The 22,067-nt window shown below is 42.2% G+C and overlaps 1 protein-coding gene across 2 annotated transcripts in view; it reads left to right on the top strand.

Moving 5' to 3' along the window:
- Positions 1-22,067, top strand: part of LOC117260026 (SPRY domain-containing SOCS box protein 4-like) — a 75,454-nt gene that overhangs the window by 26,358 nt on the left and 27,029 nt on the right. The window contains exon 1 of one of the 2 annotated variants that reach the window (XM_033631888.2): positions 10,997-11,134. The exons of the other annotated variant lie outside the window; for it this stretch is intronic. The gene's annotated coding sequence lies outside the window, so the exon portion shown is untranslated. Of the gene's footprint in view, positions 1-10,996; positions 11,135-22,067 lie in introns of those variants that run through there. 2 annotated transcript variants of the gene reach the window in all.

The following is a 22,067-nucleotide window of genomic DNA, read 5'->3' as shown; positions in this document are numbered from 1 at the left end:
TTTAGATAGTTTCATTCAAATAACTGTTCAAATGATCCAGCACTTAACAAAAAACAGAAAATATAGATACAGATTGTGCAACAGAACTTTTTATTTCCCTTTTTCCTCTCCCATTAATCCTCTCATGGCCCCTCAGGTCATGACTGTGTAGGTTGAAACCACCTAAGCTACAAATCTGTATCTGCAGCTGCAACAGTAAAATGCTACGTACACACTTATGCACCAGTATTAACAATCTAATGATGTCATATATAATCATATATTAATCTCCAGTAAAAATGTCCCCTGTGACGAAGTGCTCTTACTTTGACACTTTACTTTTAACGGACTACATTTATTGGTACTTTGACTTTAGTAAAGGATCTGTATACTTCCTCCACCACTAGCAAGCAATATGACTTTGTTTGAAAATGACAAATTATCCCCGGTGGTGATGGGAAGTGTTTCACGTGAAGACAGGTCTACCTCACATTCTATAGCCCAGCTGTGGAAACCTGATCAGACTGGTTTGGGCTTACCTGTAGGCGCAGGGAAACTGATCCAAGGCTGCTGCTAAATATTGCAACAGGTCCTAACCCAAAAGCAGCTGATATGTAGTACAGGCTCAGAGAGTTTTGGCTAAGGTTTCACCCTGCAGAGGCCTATTTCACTAACCTAATTGCTACAGTACACTTCAGAATTACAATACAGGGTGACGTGTGTACCCGACCCAGGTCTTTGTATTTGTGTGAGAACTAAAGCTACAGAATCAAGTCTTTGGTTAAACTAGATATAGGTAGAGAATCTGAAGTTCTAGGAAACATCAGAGAACTTAAAAACACCATAGTTTTAATTTGCATTGAGACTAAGGTGGCAGAGGCTGGGAGAAGTGTGGGGGTGCATTGTGCCAACACTTTGTGTGCACCTTTGGAGTGGCTGCTTTACGAAATCAACATGCTGTGAGGGATTGTGTTTTCTGCAGAGAACACACAACATCCCATCAGGCGTGTTCATGAGCCATGCTGGGTCAAAGCCACTTGCTCTGTGATTCCACTTTCTACTTTTTGGTGGTGATTTGATTCGTCTATCTATGTATTCGCCAACACTACACTGCAGCAACAACAGGTCCTGTCTCTGTATGCTTACTCTGTGTGAATATGGCCTCCACACAGCTGTAATTTCACTATCAGGATTCAGCTAAGATGAACTCAGTGACCCCTGCTACCCTGCCAATCTCCTTGTTATCCAGACTAATGGATACTGGAGTAGAGAAGATACAATTGATCCTCAACCATCATGATAACCAGAATAGCATCAGACTCTGTCCGGTGTAGTTGTGTGTCCACTGTCAAACAATGACAAACAATTTTCTCAACTCGTAATATGTGTGAAGCCTGTTTTCTAATCATATCAGTGTGTGAGGAGGAGACTGTTGGTGTGGTTGTGTGCAGGCTTATAAAAGCATGACAAAGATGCGAGTCAGTGCTGAAGAAACCAGCTGCTCACCCTGCCAGCTTTTCAGTCTAACAAACAGTACAGTCAAACAGTAGACTTCTGTGGCCACACTAGACTAGAGCTCGGCACAGGACTGTTTTCCTAATCCTGTTCCCTCTGGATTTCTGACCATTACCGCTCCAGCAGACTTGTTGTTTATTCCCGCACATTACCACAGGGTGTGAAGCAGACATTCTGACCATTCATGCCTGCACAATAGATTGATTGTCAGTGGATTGAGTCTTCTCCCTGTGGGATTCCAATCCCAATGCAGTCCTCTACACTAGACTAAACAGGGTTGGCTACTGACATCAGGTGCCAATATGGCACCAGTTCCTAGATGACCAGTACCTGCTGGACTGAATCATGGTGCAACAGAATTCAGTGCCAGATTGTGTATATATAGCAAGTGTGTGGCTGTAGCAGTGCAGTGTGAGCACAGTTTAGGCTATTGGTCAGTGGATAAATGTCATGAATCCGCAAGACCCACGTCAAGGTCCTGTGACTTGCTTGCCATCTGTTGATAAGTGAAGGAGGTTAGCCCTAAAGTTAGCCTCATATTACAAACTGACCAGGTTTCCTTAAGGTGGACTGTTAAGATGGACCAGCTATTCTCATTTCTCATGATTTCTCATTAGTGACTATCCCAGTTGCTCCTCAATAGATAATTTAGAAACGTCTGTCTGCTGAGTCTTCCTCAGTTTAGGAGACAAATAATTATCCCAACTCAAAATTAATACTGCTGTTATAAGTGCTGTAACTGCTACTTAGTGTTAAATTATTGCAGTTGGGTTAGTTTTTATTTACGTTAATGAGTTATGTGAATTTGTTAATAGTGTTTAGTATAAGTAGGCTGTACGTTAAACTGATAAGAGGACATATATTGTTCAATTTCAAGTTCCATTGCCTCAAATTGCCTTTTAAAAATTAAAAACAATGTTGGTGTGCTTTATTTTGGGGAAAAAAAGTATCATGGGCATAATTTTGGCACCAATACCGGAAAAACACGGACAACACTGTTTTCCCAGGTTGTCAAAATGGCTGTGACCAAAATATTAGATATCGACACACCTATTTTTTATGGCTGCACCAAGATCTATAGCTGCATCAATTTTTTTTGTCTGCCACTCAGAAATCTATACTCTGAGTGAGGGATTAACATTAAGATAATTTAAACACCATTTAATGTAAGAATAAAGTTATTCAGTGTTTTAATATATTTACACAAAAAAAACTTAAGATCTAGTAATTAGGGGGCCCTACTTCTCAGGGCAGAGGGGAGGGTACTGTAGACATGCATGTGAATGTGCCCACCTGTTAGGTTAGGTTAGGTAACTTTATTGTCCCAAAAGGGAAACTTTTCTTGCAGTCAGGACAGACCATTTAAACAACATAGAATGAATAGTACAATACATAAAAACAATACAGTAGACAATAACACCAACAATACCACCTGTGTGCAAAAATATACGATAGATTTCAATTCATAGAGACTCACTGTACAACTTTATTGTGAAATTTTCCTCTGCTCTAATCAGCAGCACCTGTCTGCTCTCAGCGCATTTCACTGCACTTGTCCACTCACTTAACTACGCACTTGCTATCCGCTAAGCTGTTCCTTCAGACAAAACTGAATCGTGAGTTAGAAGTTGATACAGTATTAAATATGTATGTGTGTGAACATCTTTTATTGATTACTATTGGTTAGAATTCAGTGAATTTTGACTGTCAATGAAAACTAATAATATTCAGTTGCAGACAGCTTTCAAATCTGTAGCTTTCTCCATTCATACGCCAGCCTTACTAAATGTGTCTTTCTGTTGTGCGTTTTCCCTGTCCACCAAAGTTGTGGATGCCCTGACGATTCTACCCGCCACTGCCAACAATTTACCTGTATTTGACAGATTCTAATTTCAGACCCTGGCTGCAACTAAGTCATCATTGATTAATCTGCCAGTTATTTTCTGGATTATCTGTACACCATAAAACAGTGAAAAAAATGTCAGAATATCCCAAAGCCTAAGATGATGTAATCAAAGATCTTGTTTTGTCTGATCAACAGTCCAAACCCCCAAAATATAAATTTTTTATTTGTAATGTAAGACCAGAAAAAGCAGGAAATTCTCACAGTTGAGAGCCTGGAACCTTCAGATGTTAAATAGTTTAGCTTGAAAAATGATTTAAACTAATAAAATTACTCACAGATTAATTTTGTCTCTCAAATAATTGATCAACAAATTGCAGCAACTCTAATGTTGTTAAGATCATCATGATTATCTTTCTTGTACCCAGCAAAGCCTTTTAATGCTGTGCACACTTTTGTTCACTGTAGCAGCTGTGAAACTCTCCTCTCCTTAGCCTTCACATTAATAATCTTTTTCTCAGAGAGTTAATCGCCTACGCATAGTTTAAATTACAATATGGATGCACCATGAGTCATATTCATCTATACTCTTTGCCTACCTCGTCCTGTTAAGGTTTAGCAGAGGCTGCAGCAGATCGCAGTCACCGGAGAAACACAAGGCTAACACCTCTCAGCAATTTAGAGTTTCCTATTCAAAGCACCCTCTTGTCATTGGGCGATAGTAGGAAACCTGCATAGTCTGAGAAAATCCACACAAACACAAGGAGAGCACGCAAACTCCACACAGATGGGCCCTGATGTGTGCTGTGGCTGAAAGTGCTTAGCAACAAAGCCACCGCAGTGTTGAGGTGTTGAATTAAAATATTGCCATATGTGACTGTAAATATCAACAAGCTTTAACTTGTGTATTTTTGGGCTTGCAAGGTGAAAAAATGTGCTTAGTTTACTTGCTGATCACACTTCACCATGAAAAGATTTCTGTCTCCTCTCCAACACTTGGGAGACATTACCATGGAGGCAGGTTTACCTTTTATGTGTCTGGTGTTTAGATTGTGGTCCTGTGTTTGTGGACACAAGAAAGAACTGGACTCTCAGAGACCAGTTAGCTTTGGCTCCCACTTCCAACATGTGGTTGCCAACAGATTCTTCTCCTGGGTAAACAGAGACATGGAGACGGCAAACTGCTACTCATCCTTGGCTCTGGGGTGCGTCTTTGTCTGAGGAGCAGGAAGTCATTTAGATAAATGGCTCTATTATTGACTGGCCCACTACCTTGGCTGACTAGACTCTTCGATCTGCATATTGTAAAGTCATCTACTTGAGGAGAGATGAAATGAGAATGGTTTTAATGGTTTTAATCAGAGTGCAGTTCATATGGTTGTGCACTTTGTACTTCCGTAAAAGATTCACAGGTCTGTGCTGTATGTTTTACTCCATTTTTCTGAAGTATCCAGACTTTGGTTTCTTTATATGTGTTCATTTGTTGACTTGACCTATCTTTATCATTTCATTGCTGTTTTTTTTTTTTTAGCAGTATTCCCAATCAAGTCTGTCCCTGCTAGTTTTGCTGCAGTAGCTCTTTTTATTTATTTTTTGGCACCTATGTTAATGGAGCAGCCACACTGCCAGTGTGAGCAGTGCTAGTCAGGTGCGGAACATCTAGAGCAGTGGTTCCCAACTGGTTGGTTAGGGTCCAAACGTGGTTTGCAGATCCATTCTGAATGGACTGCAAGTGACTCGCCAATGTGTCAAGTTTAAAAAAAAAAAAAAACACACTTTACTTTGAAGTACAGTCAATTCCAGTCCAGAGCTTTTATTTTGAAGCGCTATCCCCTGCTGTAGAGTGACTGACTAACAGACAGCTTTTAAACTGAGACAGCAAACTTGCTCGTCAACACGGCCAAATGCAAGTATGATGCTAAACTGTGTGGACCTTGAGCTAATGACTAAGGAGAAATCTGGACCCTGTTGCCGGACCAGTTGGGAACCACAGGTCTAGAAAATAGGAGTCTTGCCTATATTTTTTATTTATTTATTTTTTTTGTGGGACTATGTTGTTGAAAATGCACTGGCTTGGAATGTCCCTAAGTATGGAAATACAGTAGTGACAGCAGCAGGCAGCTCTGCAGGAACGGCACAGCACCAATGCTGTCTGTTAATTACAGGGTTCCTATGCAAGTATGGAAAGTATGGAAAAGTATGGAAATAAATTTGATCAATTTCCAGGTATTAAAAAGTATGGAAAATGAAAAATAAAGTATGGAAAAATATTTATGTTTCCAGACTATTACCACTGTTCTAAAATACTGCTTTCTAAAATAGAAAATTAGGTATTTCCAAAAATAATTTAATCAATCCGGATCATGTTTTATGCTGGGCCAAGCACAGTTTGCGTGAGAGCAAAAGTCTCAGAAAACATACCTCCCCTTTCACCTGATTGACAAGTGGTATGTCCAGTCCGCTGCCCCATGACCCTCCTCCAGCCCCCCAGGTATCAAGTTTCACTCCAACACTGCACCTTCTACAAGAAGATGAGTTTCACGTGGGTCACAATGGGTAGATGCAAGTTTTTGGATGGATGGCTTGACAATACCGTATATAAATACTGGTTGGCCAAGGATTCCCAATTCACACACAGAGCTAGATGCAAGCTTTGTGCTAAATCGTTTGACATCGCCAACATGGAGGAGAAGGCGATTCTGAACCACATGAACGGAAAAAACACAGACGTCTCATTACTGCATCGCTTGCACCCAGAGTCCCAACCTTTTTGCCTCAGCCCAGACATTGAACTTACCTGAGTTTTTATTTGCCTGCCATTATGGTACTTGGCTACAATCGCCTATTAAGAATAATTAAATATGATGTGAAATATGATACACTGATATATTTACTCAGATGTCGCATATTCTCTGAAAAAAAAAAAAAATGCAGAGAAGTCTGGAAATTAGGGTATGGAAAAGTATGGAATTTTGAAATTCCAAATGTGTAGGAACCCTGTAATTATGACAAAGTTTCTCACAAATGTTTAATAGGATAAAATGATGAAATGATAACATTTTATATCCAAAAGGTCAAAGGTCCGCTTCACTGTGACATCATCATATTCTGCAGAAACACTTTTCTAGCCATTAGTCAACATCATATCTCAGGAACACAGGAGACATTTGGTCAGAAACTGAACTGACACTAACCTCGGGTGTCCACCCTGAAACTGTGCTGATTGTACAGGTCGTCTGTGTTGCCGGGGGGACGATGTGGTGAAGCATCCATGTTTTCACATACATGGATATGAACTGAAAGAGAAGCTTGGCTTGTTTGCGGGGGCATGCAACCACGAGGGGTAATTGTAGTTGATTAATGATAGCGATAGTGCTAATCTCACTGACAAACACATTGCATTTCCTATGACTACTTCATAATTAAAGTCAACTCATGTGTCACCGGTGAAATGCTTTTAATATGAAGCTGCATTAGTAGGGAATATTCAATTTGTCTTAACCATAACTTAAAAAGCACTCAACAGATATTGACAGTCATCGACAAATATCTTTTCTTGTAGATGTCCGGTGTCATCTGTAACAGCTGTGTTGTCACCAGTGACCATCCCTAGTCCCTGCAGTTAGCTGCCTTCCAAGTTCTTGGTGTTGCAGTTGATAACACAAATAAAATGTTGTTTTTCCTCCTCCTCGGAATAACAAGTGCCCCGAATTGACTTCACAAACCCACAGACACATGTTTGCCTGTTGAGTGTAGTTCAAGCCCACTCTTTGTGATCCCTACTTGAGGTCATTCAGCCTCTTGCTGCTCTTGTATCAACACACAAGACCACATCAAAACAAGGTAATCCTGCGGCAAGCAGCAGCAGCCTTCAGCGTGGGTGGGTGTAGTTGAATCTGTTATGAATGTGGTGACTGTGCATTTTTTGCACAGCGAAAGCTCCTGTGTGATTTCCCTGCTTGAGTTAATTCTAACCCAGTCATATTGCGTTAATATATACGGACTTTGGCATAAGACACTCTTTAGATGGAGGAGTGCGAGCATGCAGAGAGGAATGCTGTTGTGCTTTTACTGGAGGGGAGGCGGTAACAAGTGAGAGGAGGGCTTTCTTGTCTCCCAGGGGAGAAAGATGAGAGGTAGAGAAACATAGATACATAGGTAGAGAGCGGGGGATGGTGTCAGAGCCAAGGAGAGAGGAAGAGAAAGACAGCTTGGGTGGGGTACCTTGTCATAACTGAGCTTATATTACACACACATTGTAATATCAAAAAGCAACATTGAATTCTTCTGCTGGGAGGAACTTAGTGGCTTAAAGGCTCCAGAGAATGCATTAGCTAATACCTGGTGCACACTAGAGCATTTTCAAATCTTAACTGATTTTAGAATCTCGGGAGATCACAGTCATAATGAGAGACGTAACCGATTTTTAATATTTTAATCGTAAGAACCGAAACCTCAACTTAGTCGTTTATACCATATGGTTTTAGAGTGGTGATTCCAGGGACTTGGGACCTCACATAAACTCGTGTGATCAAACTGATTTGAGGGGAAAAAAAAAAAAAAACATAGTCGTCGTCAGCTAGTCGCACTTGTGTGTGCTGTGTTTTACATGAAAAAAACAAACAAACCAACAAAAAAAGCAGAGAAAAAGTCATGGCTGAGTGAGTTGAAAATAACGCTTTATTATTAGTCTCAAACGTGTTTATGATGCCACCCACTCAGCTCGTTCTCAATCAGATCACGCTATAGGACCGCTATAAAGTCCCTTCCTCATGCTGCCTTTGCATTTTACACTGCATCAAACAATGGCTGCATCATGCCACAATGGCGCGTGATTTTAGACAAACATGTACGCATGTAGTGTATGCATCAGCAGAACTTTCTAAATAATAATGACATAACATTGCAGCAACAATCATTTACTGTCTCTGTTAAATGGCGGTGGATCTTGTCCTCTGCTCGGAGGGTAAGGAGCTCCTGGACCTTACTGTTATCCGAATGTATTCATTTTCGGCTGCTATTCTTCTTTTGTGAGTTAGCTGCTAACTGCTATCAGCTACTTTTTAAATTTCCCAACAGTGGGTCGCACGCATCAAGCCTAGTTCACATTACATGATTTTCACCGCAATTTTGACTATTGGTCGTAGAGGATCTTGAGAGCCACCTTGGGTCGGAGGTGAGTCGGCAGATAGTCTGCCACGACGTGTCCTCATGTGTGAACAAGCCTGCGAGCAAGTCGCCCCCTCGTCTGTGACTGGGACTGGATATCTGGCATGCTAGAAAACTGGAGAAGTGTGACACTACTGAGAAAGAGCATCAGCAAAATCAGGGTGAAAATCGTGTAATGTGAACTAGGCTTAACACTTCATCAACATGTTACACCTGTGTTGCCAGGTTTCCTTTTTATACAAACCTTACTTCAGAGCTGTTACTACCACTGCTGCCGGCTTAAAGGTGAGACAACTCTGTCTCCCCATTCTGCATTTGTATCTTTAAGGCCCTGACACACCAAGCCGACAAGTTGCCATTGGTCAAAATTTGCGCCGTTGGTGAGCGTCTGCCGTCCTTGTTGGGGTGGTGTGTGATTGTGTCTGATTGGCAGTTCAGCCCAGCGAACGGGAAGAGAACCAGAAGCAAGGACTGTAAACAAAAAGCTAAAGTCAGGAGGGACTGAGGTTGAAACAAACTTGTTTTTTATTTTCATTTGTGCACAGTTAATATGCTCTGATCTTTCAACATTGGATTGTGTTGTTAGTGGCTAACTAGCATTAAGGTGGTCCTCCAGTTTGTCTTTACAGACTGCTGCAGTCTGTTGGTATGGAGGGGTATGTCCTCTCACGCAGGCATATGTGCTTGTTTGCCATCGGTTTGGGGTGTTCATGTGCAACTTTTTGGGCGAGGCACACAGCGAGGGGCTCTTGTCACTGCTAGTTCTCTGATGTTGGTTTGGTGTGTCTGAGGCCTTTATACAGAATGATGAGGCAGCATAACGTGGAATTCCTGCCTTGAAGAGGCAGTGTAAAAAAGGGGGTTTTGGCTATTGTGGGTTACTGATCAATATTCTACGACTGTTCCTTTCACACTACAAGATTCCGAGTCATAAATGTCAAACATGTTTGATATTCACAATTTAACAGAAAGACTCTGATCCAGTTGTAAACTTTAAGGTTATGTGTTAATACCCTCAAACTATAGGATCATTAGGTCAGATAATATCTACAGAACAGCCTAGAATTGGTAATACCCCTGTGATTGTCAGAAGGGGCAAATCGGACCAACTTTCCCTCTTCTAGCATGTGGCCAACATAAATGTCTGAAAAAGGATCCGAAATTATTTTTCCGAATGTTTAATACAAGCTTTGATTGATATTTGGATGTGTTTTGATGAGCATCACATCCTCATGAGGTCACCAGTGTGACTGTAGTGATTAGCTCTTGTTTAAAATGTATCATTGAGGGCTGAAATGAACAAGTTAGTTTTCCCGTAAAATTAAATTAAAGGCAAAAAATGCACAGATGTGAATGTCCTCTATTGAGATGATAGCAAATATCTGAGCTGCACAAACATTTCCGAAGCAAATGTTTATGGCGTGGTTCAGTATCATATGATGTGACAGTCATAGGTTGAATGAGTTCATGTAAAAGATGTCAAAATGCAAATGGAGATGCTGAAGTGCAGATCTATGCTGGGTAACATCAAACTGAGGCAAAGAAAGCAAAAAAAGTTTCCTCATAAGCAATTTTTTTTTTAAGTTATCCCATTTCTTCAACAATGCCCAGAGTGAGAAGCAGATAGGGTTCATGTCTTCAGGAAAATAGGAACATGAGTTTCTGGTAAATGTAGAAATCAGTCTGTCTGAGTTGTCACACAGAGTCTGCTTGTTGTCACACTAAGCATCTGTAAAGGGGAAGTTTATGGGCTGTAAAACAACTCCAGAGATCAATAAGAGAAATAAACTCATTTTATGTTGAGTCTAATGCGGCTTGCTCTCGAAATGGACTGCTGTCTTGCAGTGAAGGAGAATACAGTCAGTCTGAGTTAATCGAGTCACTTCACAGCTCAGTTTAGTTGATGTTGCAGTTTATATTTTGTAGTGTGAAATATTATGCGGTAATAAAATCATTAAAACCGCCTCGTTAATCTCCCTAACGTAGTGTTTGTATGTCATTTAGAAGTGACTGTGATAAAAGACAGACTTCCAGAAGGCGTCTGCTGTCTCCAGCACTCCTCCCTGACTGCCCCGGTGTCTTCTGCCCAGCTCAGCGGAGCAAAGTGGAAATGAGCTGCAAATGTGGGAGAACTGTGTGTGTGTTTGTGTGTGTTTGTCCACATTTCTTTCCACCGTTTTCTGGAGGCGCCCAGTCAGTGCATCTGTGAGAGAGTGGGTGGTTTCGTACTGCTTGGGAAACACTTTGAGCGTGCTCCACGCTAAGCCCTCCTCCTTACTCCCTCCCTCCCTCCCTCCCTCCCTCCTCTCTATCCTTCCCTCTCTTCCCTCCTCCCTCCAGCAGCTGTTTTCCTGTCTTAGCTGGGAACTGGAGCCAGGCTGTTTTTCCCCATCCTCGCGTCACAAGCAGGAACTCACCAACTTACCGACACACACGGAAAAAGACACACACTCTTTTTGTCCGTCTCAGCCCCTGTCCCACTCTCGTCTGGCTGTTGACTGTGTGCTGACCTCATTTTGGACTTCAGACTGAGGAGCAAGTATTCCCTCTCTTCTACTCGGCTGCTGTGATTGCGTGTTCACACTGGTGTGTGAGAGCTGCCTGACTGTTCGGAGAAATGCTTTCATGGTAAGATGCCTCTCCTCTTCTCACAGGCCACTTAAGTCGCTTGACCTCTTGTTGGTGCTTCTTTCCGTCTGTGACATTTTCTCAGGTTTCACCCCGTCTCTCTGAGGCTGTTGCTGGGCTTATCCCATGATGACAGTTTTCAGAAGTCTTTGTGCTTGTTACAACATTCTCAGGGTAACAGCATGTCCCAGGACATATTGGAATGAATGAAATTTAACGAGGCATTCATTTCTTTACATTTGTTTAAAAGGTTTAGTTTGTTGGAGCTATTCGTGTCATATTTTAAAGTTTGAGATGGTTGAGTTTGAGATTACTATTGAGCTTATTGATTGTTACAAAGAAAGGCTTCTGAATTCAGCTGTCTACCACTTTGAATGTCCTCTTGTTGCATCTGAACTGGATGAATATTCCATGTTTTGGTCTACATGTAAAGTAGAAGACTAGTGTTCAGTCGCTGTCCAGCCATCCACCCCGTGCTCCCCGTGCTCCCCGTCATGGCTATGCTGCTACCACATTACCTGCAGTGTAGCATTTCACCCATGTAAATGACTGAGAGGTGGGAGAGTGACACATGACTGCAGACTTTCTGGATTGTGTTTCACTGCTGCCACACCAGGCCAGTTCACTCCTGACTCATAATTACACTTGACGTAACCTGTGTCTGGGCTGAGTAGGTGTATGTCTGATGTGAGTGATTAGATAAAAGTTCAGTTCAGTTCAGACACTCTAATAAACTGTCACATGTCTGTAAACAAGCAACAGACCCGACTGCAAAGTTTTATGTCCTTACTGATGCCTGAGAGACAATAATATGCTACATCTTCTTTTATTTTGTCAATTTTTTCCAAATCTAGCAGCGTACGGACAAATGTCAAACATCAGTGAACAACAAATGGCATTGGGGTTCTGGTCAGTCTTCATAGTGATAATATCATGGCATTGAGATCAGTTTCTGTCAAAGGAAATTAAGTCCCATGTCATTTGTCATTCTCCACTAGATATAAAGTTATATGTCCAGCCGTAGTCGACCTCTGTCTGCTTTGGACCTCACAGAATCTCACTTAATCGACTGAAAACAATCTCCCAGTTTCACTTCACTCTGAAACTGTTAAACTGTGTTAGATTGGTCTAACAAAATCTTGGTGGCAATCTGAGACAGACTGAGCAATATCAACTTCGAGGCATGTCAGATGGTGTGATGAAAGCCCAGTGAATCACAGCACTGCGATGATGCAAGCAGAGACATGTTATTAACTCACGTCAGCCGTCAGACTTGTGTCACAGTTGGAGCAGTTTTTTGGATTGAGCACCACATATTTCACCATGTTTTGCTCATAATTGTCTGGGAAAGCCCAAATTCACAGTGCGTGTGTGTTTTGGAGGGCTTTAAGTCTGCCTTTTAAGAGCCAAAGCAGGCAAAGGCCGACTGATAAATGCTGTGCGTGTCCTCACATCGCCTTACCTCTTCTATTAAAAGTGGCACTTGAAACACACTTGAAGGCTTCGGCCAGCTGACCACTGGCATGCACGTACATCCTATGCCTCTGCAAGATCAAAGAAATAGTTAGTAGTCTGTATTTGTAGTCCAAAAAACAAAATTTGAAGACCCAAGATTGCTGAATAACAAACCTGTTCACACAACTATGAAACCAAAATGACATAACGGTCTTGTTATATGCTCAGAATATGAGTTGGCAACATGAAAATATTTTCTTAATAAGTTTCTCACCAAGATTACATTTGAACACATCTTGGGAACTTTTTAATTTACCCTTGCCCAGGACTTTTTTTTTCGTAAGAGAGCTTAAACGCATCAGAATGTAACTCAAAAGCCCTTTTTAGACAGGAGTTGTACAAATTTGCAGGAAAGCCCAATCAGTATTCGTTCAGCACTGGCAGTATAAAAACAAAATCGGGGAGTGCGGCAAAATGCCACCATCCTACTTTTGTTCATACAGAATGCGCCTTTTTCGGGGTAATGGGGGGCGTGAGCAAGTAACAAAATGTGTAGCTCAGCGTGTGACGTAAACAGTGACGTGGGAAGGAAGCCATGGCTGGTCAGTCCTTTGGCGATTCTCTCGTAAGTTTGCCCATCCTTCACCGTCCCCGTCATCTGCCGGTTAATGGCCTCTTCGTTTGCGAGGGCAAGGAGGGCGTGCAATTCCTTGTCTCCCCAGTTGCTTATCTTTACAGTGTCTGTCAGGTTTGTGTTTCCCTCTTGCTACTAGCTGCTCGCTAATTCCTGCTATCAGCTGTTTCCTGTTTATCCACCGCCAGTGGGTCGCACGTGTGGCGTCATCAACAGCTCCTCCCACAAGTCTTCAACAGCCCCTCCTGTGGTGGAAGGGCGCCTCGTTCTTTATAAACCAAAAAGGTTCCGCCAATACGACTACCCTATGAGGTGGAAAATTGGGCACCTCGGATCAACTCGCCAATCTGGCTCTGTGTGTCTAAATGCTCGCAGCTTGCGGGCAATCGCCAAAAATGTGGCAGCGTAAAAGGAGCTAATGCAACTTCCGGCCACCAGCTGCTACCAGCTGCTAACAGCGAACTTTAACTAGCTCTCCTCATGACGATGTCAACACAGATTTGTTCTTCAGAATGAAGCATTATACTGGAAGCTATGGGGTGCATCCGCTGATGCATCCATAGCGAGTTTAATGCGCCTTTTCGTCCCAACAATATCCGGGTGAACATCTTAGTTTGTCCCAAAAAGTTTTTTGTTGTCCCCAGGACACCATTAGACATCAAGCCCTGCTTTTTACCCTGCACAAAACTGTTGTGAGACAATGGGGAAAATATTGGCCACCTATTGGTGAATGCCATCTTTTTGCCGACAGGTTGATGTTTGGCCGATAAGTCGGTGCATACCTAGCAGTTTTTAGCTTTGCTTCGTACCTGTGTTGTCGTGATTTTTTTTTTTTGATTATAGAAGAAAATGAGACAACATGCAGAATCCTGAGAAAAAATACTTACTGACATTGAAATGTATTGCACAGTCTCATGTCAGAATTCAACAACTATGATTGTTTTATGCTGTTGGACCACTTCAGATATCCTTTCTCCCATTCTACTGTTGTCTTCTTCTTGTCACCTGTGGTTGTTGTTTTTTATCACAATGAATTGATTAATGGATGTCATAAGTGCTATAGTAGGCAACTGGACTTGCTTGTGTTTCTTGAAGATGTTTTGCCTCTCATCCAAATAGCTTCTTTGGTTTTCAGTTTTTCAGTTCCTTAGAACTGAAGAAGTTTCCTGGATGAGAGGCAAAAACGTTCTCAAGAAACACATGCAAGTCCAGTTGCCTACGATATTGCACTTATGATTACCATGACCTGGATGACTGAGAATCTTCACTGACATAATTAGCGGACGCTGCAGAACTGTAAAGAAGCAATTTTAGTTCATTTTAGTGCCATTTTCAGTCTATGGAAAATGTAACTAGCATCTGGAACCGTTCACACCAAATGAGAACGTGTGTAAAGGTCACACATGTTGTCCAGTTTGCATACACGTGTTGCCATCTGCAAACTGTCTGTCCATTTATTCATGCCTGTAATGGATACTTAGCTCCCCTAACAGTTTGTCATTGACCGTGTCAGAGGTTGTATACATATGTACCTGCTCACAAGCATGTTGTCATTGCCCCAGCTGATGTTCCAATGCCGATGTGCTGATAAATGTGTATGTGTTTGAGTGGGTGATACTTCAAAGTCCCTGCATTTGTGTGCCCTAAAGCTGCATGTGTGTGTCTGTGTGTGGGGGTTGCTTGTGTTAAGACTGGCTGTGCGTATTTGATATGCTAACAATGGCTGTCACGCTACCAGCGGCCCTCTTCATGTCACTGCCTCCCTTGCTTAAGATAACAAGTTTGTGCCATGGATTCTGGTCAAGTCGCTTCTTAAACAGTCCCGGTCCCTTCTCCTCGCATCCTGTCTCTCCTACACACAGAGCAGAAGAAGATCACTGGACTTCTTAAAGAAGTGTAGGAAATGAAGCACAGACTGTTCTTGGTTTGTACTCACTGTATCTGGAAGTGGATAATCCCTTCCACTATATTCTGCTCCCTTAATCGGAGGAGGTGTCGGGTTAGACGGCGCATCTCATTCAGTCTTTTAAGCACTTTTTCTCCCCTATCAGGGTTCCTACCATCACCCATCACTCACCTGCCCTATCAGTGTTTCTCTCCTCTGTCATCAGTTCTCTCATCTCTCCCCAGGTCTGTTACGTCATCTCTTTTTACTGACTCTCGTCATCAACTTTTGACCCTCCCGACAGACAGCTTTTTATTCTGTCCTTTTACTCACCTTTTTAATATTAAACCAGCGTCTTCCACATCTCTTCATCCTCATCTCACTGTGCTGTACAGTGTCTAGCTCATATTGATGAGTGACTATACACATTAAGGGTGCTGTCACACCTGTGGTTTTGTTCATTTGGTCTGGACCAAACAAACCAAGAGAAGTTCACATGAAGTTACACAGACTGACAGGGAACCCGTTGATTGGACAGTCTTAGTTTGGTTGTCATCATTGCACCATCAGGACCCACATGGGGAAATCAGATTCTGGTGACTGACAGAATTTTATACGCCACTTCTCATGTGTATATTTATATTATTTGAGCTCATGAGCATTAATAGACTGCAAATTGACTGCATTAATTGTGACTAACAGGTAGAGACAGGACGAAAAGGAGACATCTTGTACAGTAATGATTCAGGGCTTATTACAGAGGGATCACAGAACTGATGGAGTACACAGTGTTTAAATCACATACCTGCTATCATAAAAACCTGTGGTAGGTTTATTTGTTTTCACACCACATACAACCCACACTGGAGTCCACCTGGAAGTGGACCAAGACCCAACTTTTCAAGCGGTCTTGATTTAGTTATTTAATCTGCACCAGAATTTGCAGCTTCACACCAGCTCAAACAGACTGCACTAACTGGACAAACAGAGCACAGTTGTTTTAACCTAACTAAACAGGTGTGAAAGCCCCTTTCAAGCTTGTTTATACCTGCTATTAACATCTCAGGTGATCCAAACTTAAGTGAACAGCTCTAACTAAGTGTAAATGACCATCAAGATGCATTGTGAGCCCATCAATCGAACCATACTGGGAGGTGGTCTAGGCCAGAGTCCTGTACGGGTCCATTTTTGAAAACCTGCACCCGCCCCTACCTGTAAGGCTAAGTACCAGACCCAACCTGTTACCTATCATTATGTCTAAGTCAAAGCTGCATCCGGCCTGCACCCATTAGTAAAAGTCCCGAGACCCGACCTGCACCCGCGATTAAACGCACACAGGTTACAGTCTCTCACATTAAGCTCGGTTCTCCCTTCATAAAGCCTCAGTGTGTAAGAAAAGGTGAGTAACAGTGACATCAGCGGTCAAATTCTAGATTTCAGGGCTCACTCGCGCTCACTCGCTCACCCCTCCCGTCGGGTAAGTGACGGTGGCCTCGTAGGACAGAAAGCCTTGCGCAGACAGAGATGGCATCATCCACGAGTTTTTCAAGTTTTTCAGGAGTAGGCCCATCTAACGATGAGGTGAATATTTATTTAGGAATCTAATCTATTGTAGCGACCCTGCAGTAAATGTTCTGTTATAATGTCAATGTTCTGTGAGTTAATGGCATGTTTGGGATTGAATGAGTATAGGTAGGGGGGTGGGGTGCGAGTGTGACGGGGATGAGAGCTGTGTGAGTGTGCATGCTGGTGTGTGTATGAGCGAGCTGGAGGAGAGAGCAGGAGTGCACAGTTGGAGTTACAGCTAAGTTCTTGTTTGTTGGTTGTTTTGGCGTAGTTACGGCCAACAGTAACCTGTACTGTTCAGTAATAAACGGTGGTTTGCCGAATAACTGCGTCATCTTTTCCACACATCCTGGCAGGCGCTACAATATGTTATAGCTTACCAGTGAGATATAGGTTATCTGTGAGATATATGTTAGGAGTGTTTTATCTCTAATTGTTTTGGTAACACGAGCAAACATTAGCACAGTAATGCTAAAATAACACGTTTATGAGATAGTCACGGCACAGTGCGGCAAATATAGGTTGGTACGATTATAATACATGCGTCTCCAGAGTGTTCTTCCACAGGAGTTCTTTCCACCTGGAGTAAGCAACGCTGATATTCACTCGCGTTTTGTCTCGCTTATCTGATCTTTCTCTTTTATTTGGTGGCGTGGTTTCCCTCTTACGGGGCAAAACATATGTGTGCTCCTCCATTTAAAGTGTGACAGAATCATAAAAGTACAAAGCAGGTTCACGCAGAAGCGCCCCGGATTGATCTTCACCGTCTCCAGTGATGGCAAGTTCTAGATAAACACGAAAGGCGAAGCGCGTGTATCTCTTTCGGCCACTGTATTCAAATATGGCGACGCAAGAAGGCACCCTCCAGCAGACTGCGCCCTGCCTGTGTGTATATATAGAGAAATCATTCTATATATTTATGAAAGCAATAGTTGATATTTGCTAATAAACAACCACGTAAATTACACATTGTAACTTTAAAATGACAAATCCAGTGGAGTAAAAAGTCTCTTTCACTGGCTGCACTCGATGCTGGGATGGTGAAATCATTCAATCACTGCAGGTTAGGAAACATTTTAGCATGCTCCTTCCACCACCATAAAACCTCGAAAGGATCCTCCTTGGGTGTCTTGAGCTCGATGTAGGCTGCCACCTCATCCTCAGGTTGCAAAGTTTCATGGCTGGAGTCCATGTGGATGACAATGTGACGAAAAGGTCAAAGGTTCTACTTGTTTCATTGACTTTCAAAAGATAAGGAATTGCGGTTTGATAATGGTGATTTCAACGTCAAACTATTACATATACTGCACATCTTTTTATTTTGTTTTATTCTAAAAATTAAAAAAATTCATTTTTCTTCTCATACTGCTGCCTGCCCCCGTGTGTTTTTATCTGTGCCGTACCTGTGAATTTATGTATATACATATTTTTACCATTTACACAGCTTTTTGTGGGACCTGGTGCAGGATGCTGGTCTGGGCCACATATGGCCACATTCTTTCAGCAGTGTGAACACTTATGTGTCCTTGGCTGCATTGCATGCAGCTCTACACTTTAAGATTTTACTCATTTGAAATAATCAAGGCTTTAAGTGTGCATATAGCGCCACAAACCTCAACAACAACACATTTGGTCTTTGCAGTGTGTTCACTTGAGACACATGTGGAGATGCGTTCTAATGCCATGTGTGAAGACATATACATAGATCTGTCTGCTTGTGATCACATCATCCGGGATGCTGATTAATACCAGGCATGAACAGGCTCTTCTTTGAAGGTTTGCTTGTTCTGCATCACCTGCTCAGTTTGGCCTTGTTGCCACATCATGACCTTGACTCCTGATCCTCCCACTTGTCTGTTGCCAGCCACTCATCTATGTGGGAACTGCCGGTGGGAGAACAGGGTCAGTAGTTTAATCTGAACTCTTTGACTTGTAACTGCAGTTTGTGTTGTGGTTTCCGTTTTTGTTTTCATAGTGAGACCATCATCACTGGTGTTTGATGACAGCAGCAAGGCTCGCCAAATGTGCTGAGTTTCTCAGGAAATAATCAAACGACAGGAGCTCCACAGCTGTTTATTGCGGAAATTACTTCTTCTCCCTGAACTTGGGACCCTTTCTTCTATAAGAAATGAATACACTCAGTAGCGTATTCATTTCTGCAGCAAATTGAAGTGCTGAAATGATCTTGGCTTACCCTTTGTTAGTTCGTGACACAATTATAAACCAGCATGTCACAATATCAGGGTAAAATATGACTCCCTTCTCCAGACTTCCATGTTTTCATTTTCTCTGCAGATGTTGTAGATAAGGGCCCGTTATCAGCTATGTGTGTGTGGGCATGAGGAACAGCTCCCTGCACAGGAGGGCACAGGCAGTCCTGCCGGTCAAACACTGGGGTGAAGTTGATTGGAAGTTTGATATTCACCAGCTGGAAGTGTCTTTTTGATGTCAGCAGCTCCATGTGGATGACATCAAACATTCCCAAAGGGTTTCTATAGAGAGGCTGACAGGAGCACTTCTCTACCTCTCCGTCTTGCTCTCCAAAAACACCCTCTGGCTGGAATCCCTAATCGCTGATGCAGCCAGGATCTAGCCGAACAAAAAATTTAACTGGATAGTGTTTTATAGGCTGCGCCGGACAGACGGGCAGATAATAATTAAAGTTTTTCCTTGGTTAAACCCAATTATTTCTGTTTGAGTACGGCTGTGATATTTTAACCCTGCAGGATAGTCGGGCAGGCAAGTGTGGAACATCTGATTTCCTCAGTGAATTGAACATGACCACTGCTACCCACTGCTATTACAAGCTGAATACACACACATAAAAAGTCACAAGTAATAATCGACTTGTACTCTGGCTTAGTGCGCTTTGGATACAGAGCACGGGATTGACTGACTGTAGAAGTGTGTGTGCGATCCAGGCTTGACTGCTGTAGTTAAATTGCAGACATCTGTGTATGTCCCTGCATGTATTGGGGATTCATTCCAGATTATTATAAATTTGGAAGACTATCCAAAATATAACTGATTTTAATTTATTTTCTCTCTTCTGTCCTGTCATCACGTTTTCCCTCACTCCTCGTCTTGACTCTCATAAATCCTCCCATAATTGTTTGGCCCAGTGTTTCCCCACTGACAGTTCATGTTTGAGCGATAACCAGAAAAATGTGTGTACATGAGCAGTAGGGCTGCAAAATATGTTGGTTTTTAATGTCATTATGATAAGGGTTGGGCTGCTGTAAAATTTTCAAACCAGTTTGATGTCAAGCCAAACACCGAACCAGACTGGTATACAGAATTTTACCAGGTGTCGCACTCGATTCAGCAGCTCCTGAGTGGAAGATAATGATGCTGCATCCCAACAGAAAATGAGCGTCACTGTATGTTCACACCAAAAGCGACCAGAGCTTCCAAAACAGCAGAAGTCATTCATTTTCAATGAGAGCCCGGCGACTTGGGCAACCTGGGCGACCGGAGCGGGTTCGGAGGGAAGTTAAAACTCATTTAACTTTATGGTAATGAGCTCTGATTTGGTCTGGGGACAACCAATCAGAATGCTGACGTGCTTCGATGAAGTAGGTCCCAGAGAACAAACCATGTAACTTTGGTTCCTACAGCACACTTGTTCCGACAATGGACATCGAGAAGTTTATTACTTGCGTTCTTGCCCACTCAGTCCTTCATAATGTGTCACTGTTTGGTTACAGAGACCAAAATAAAAAGGAGGAGGCCTGGGACCGCGTCACGGAGGTAGTCGGTTGGTCTGGTGAGTTTTAAAGTGTGTAATGTTAGTAATAGAGGAGAGATTGCAGGCTAATGTTGCGACATAGCATGCAAATCTTCCTTGCTTGGTTTGAATGGGATGACATACGTTTTCTGTATTCACTGACCAGGCATAACCTTCTGTAGGCCAACTATGAGCTTTTTGACTGGACAACAGCAAGCAGCAACTACGCTGCTTTCAAGCCAGTAGTCTGCTTTGCTGCTCCTTTATATTGAGAAGCTCGAATGTTCAATGATTCACCTGATGAGCGACTAGAGCGACCGAAGCTGCCACAAATATTTTTGACAGGCGTGCTTCTTGGGCGTCCTCGAGAGACTTTGCCTCTTTGGAAGCTTCTGGTTTGAACGTACAGTCAGGAAACGATGATATAGCCACCAGCAAGTAATGTTAGCATAGTTTGTTATTAACAAGGGTCATTTAGCTCAGCAGAAACTTTCAATTTCTTGGCGATCTTTCTTCAGCCAGCATCCACCTTATTTATTTATTATTTATTATTATTTATTTGATACTGTCAACACAGGTTGATGATGTAGGCCACTCTTCCGTTTGCAGGAGCTGTTTTAATGTCCAGTGCCAGTTCAGCCGGTTTGGTTTAAGCTGTGCACTGGACTCGACCAGCAAAAGCTGAAATCGACTCAACTCTAATTGGGACTTGTGGGATGAACACCTCATGAAAGACTGCATATTGCACTCAAGGATCTTTTTTAATTAGTAAGTTGAAAGAGAGCATCAGTAGAAAACTGCATTTTAAAAAGTAATATAATGTGTGATGTCTTTTGTGTTCAGTTCAGTGTTGAGTTGGTTTGATTAAAAGTATTTTAAATAATTTAATTTGATTTTTAATCAACGAGCAACTTGTTATATTTTGTCAGTGTATGAAAGCAGCAGAAAGGCAGAACTGAGTACAGTTTAATGAGTGTTTATAGCAAGTAGTATCATGATCACTTCATCACCACATATTTTCCTCATATCGTGCAGCCCTAACGAGCAGTAAGGGCTTTTATTTTGCTACGCACGTTACACACACATTCCCAAATGTCAACTGAGTGGTCGACTGCCACAGTGATTACAATCTCAAACATTATTCTTTGTGATAAATATTCTCGTTTGTCCCGGAATGACTTCATGCGTCATGTCTGGTATGATTGAATTAATATGCAGATGTATGGCTCGTCACTTTTAATGGGTTGCGGTCATGAGATAGTGTTCTGCAAATTTCCAGCAAGTGTGTTTTTTGATACATCAGTCTTGTTGTCAGAGCTGTTGTCTGTTTATCACAGCGTGGATCGAAGCCTTTTCATCTGCCTTCACCACAGCAATTCACAACGCATTCGCTCTGTGACATTTAAACAGACAGCAGAAACAGAATCGAGATATGTGACAAAGTTTGCCTCTTCTATGTAATCTGAAGTCAGATTGATGAATGCACACCCTTTGTTGGTTTTGTTTTTTAAATGCAGGCATCATCCTCACATGGCATACAGACTTGTTGAACTCTAGATGTGGCTGCTGAAGGTCAACAAGTTGAAGTTGTTTCCATTTGTTGCATTAAACTGATTAAAAATGTAAAAGGTTAAATGTCGAAATTTGATCTTGTTTTCGGCCCCTT

Source organism: Epinephelus lanceolatus, chromosome 4 (genome assembly GCF_041903045.1).
Source record: "Epinephelus lanceolatus isolate andai-2023 chromosome 4, ASM4190304v1, whole genome shotgun sequence".
NCBI classification, from domain to species: Eukaryota; Metazoa; Chordata; class Actinopteri; order Perciformes; family Serranidae; genus Epinephelus; species Epinephelus lanceolatus.
The sequence above is the reverse complement of the archived record's forward strand: the minus strand, read 5'-3'. Positions and strand labels throughout refer to the sequence as shown.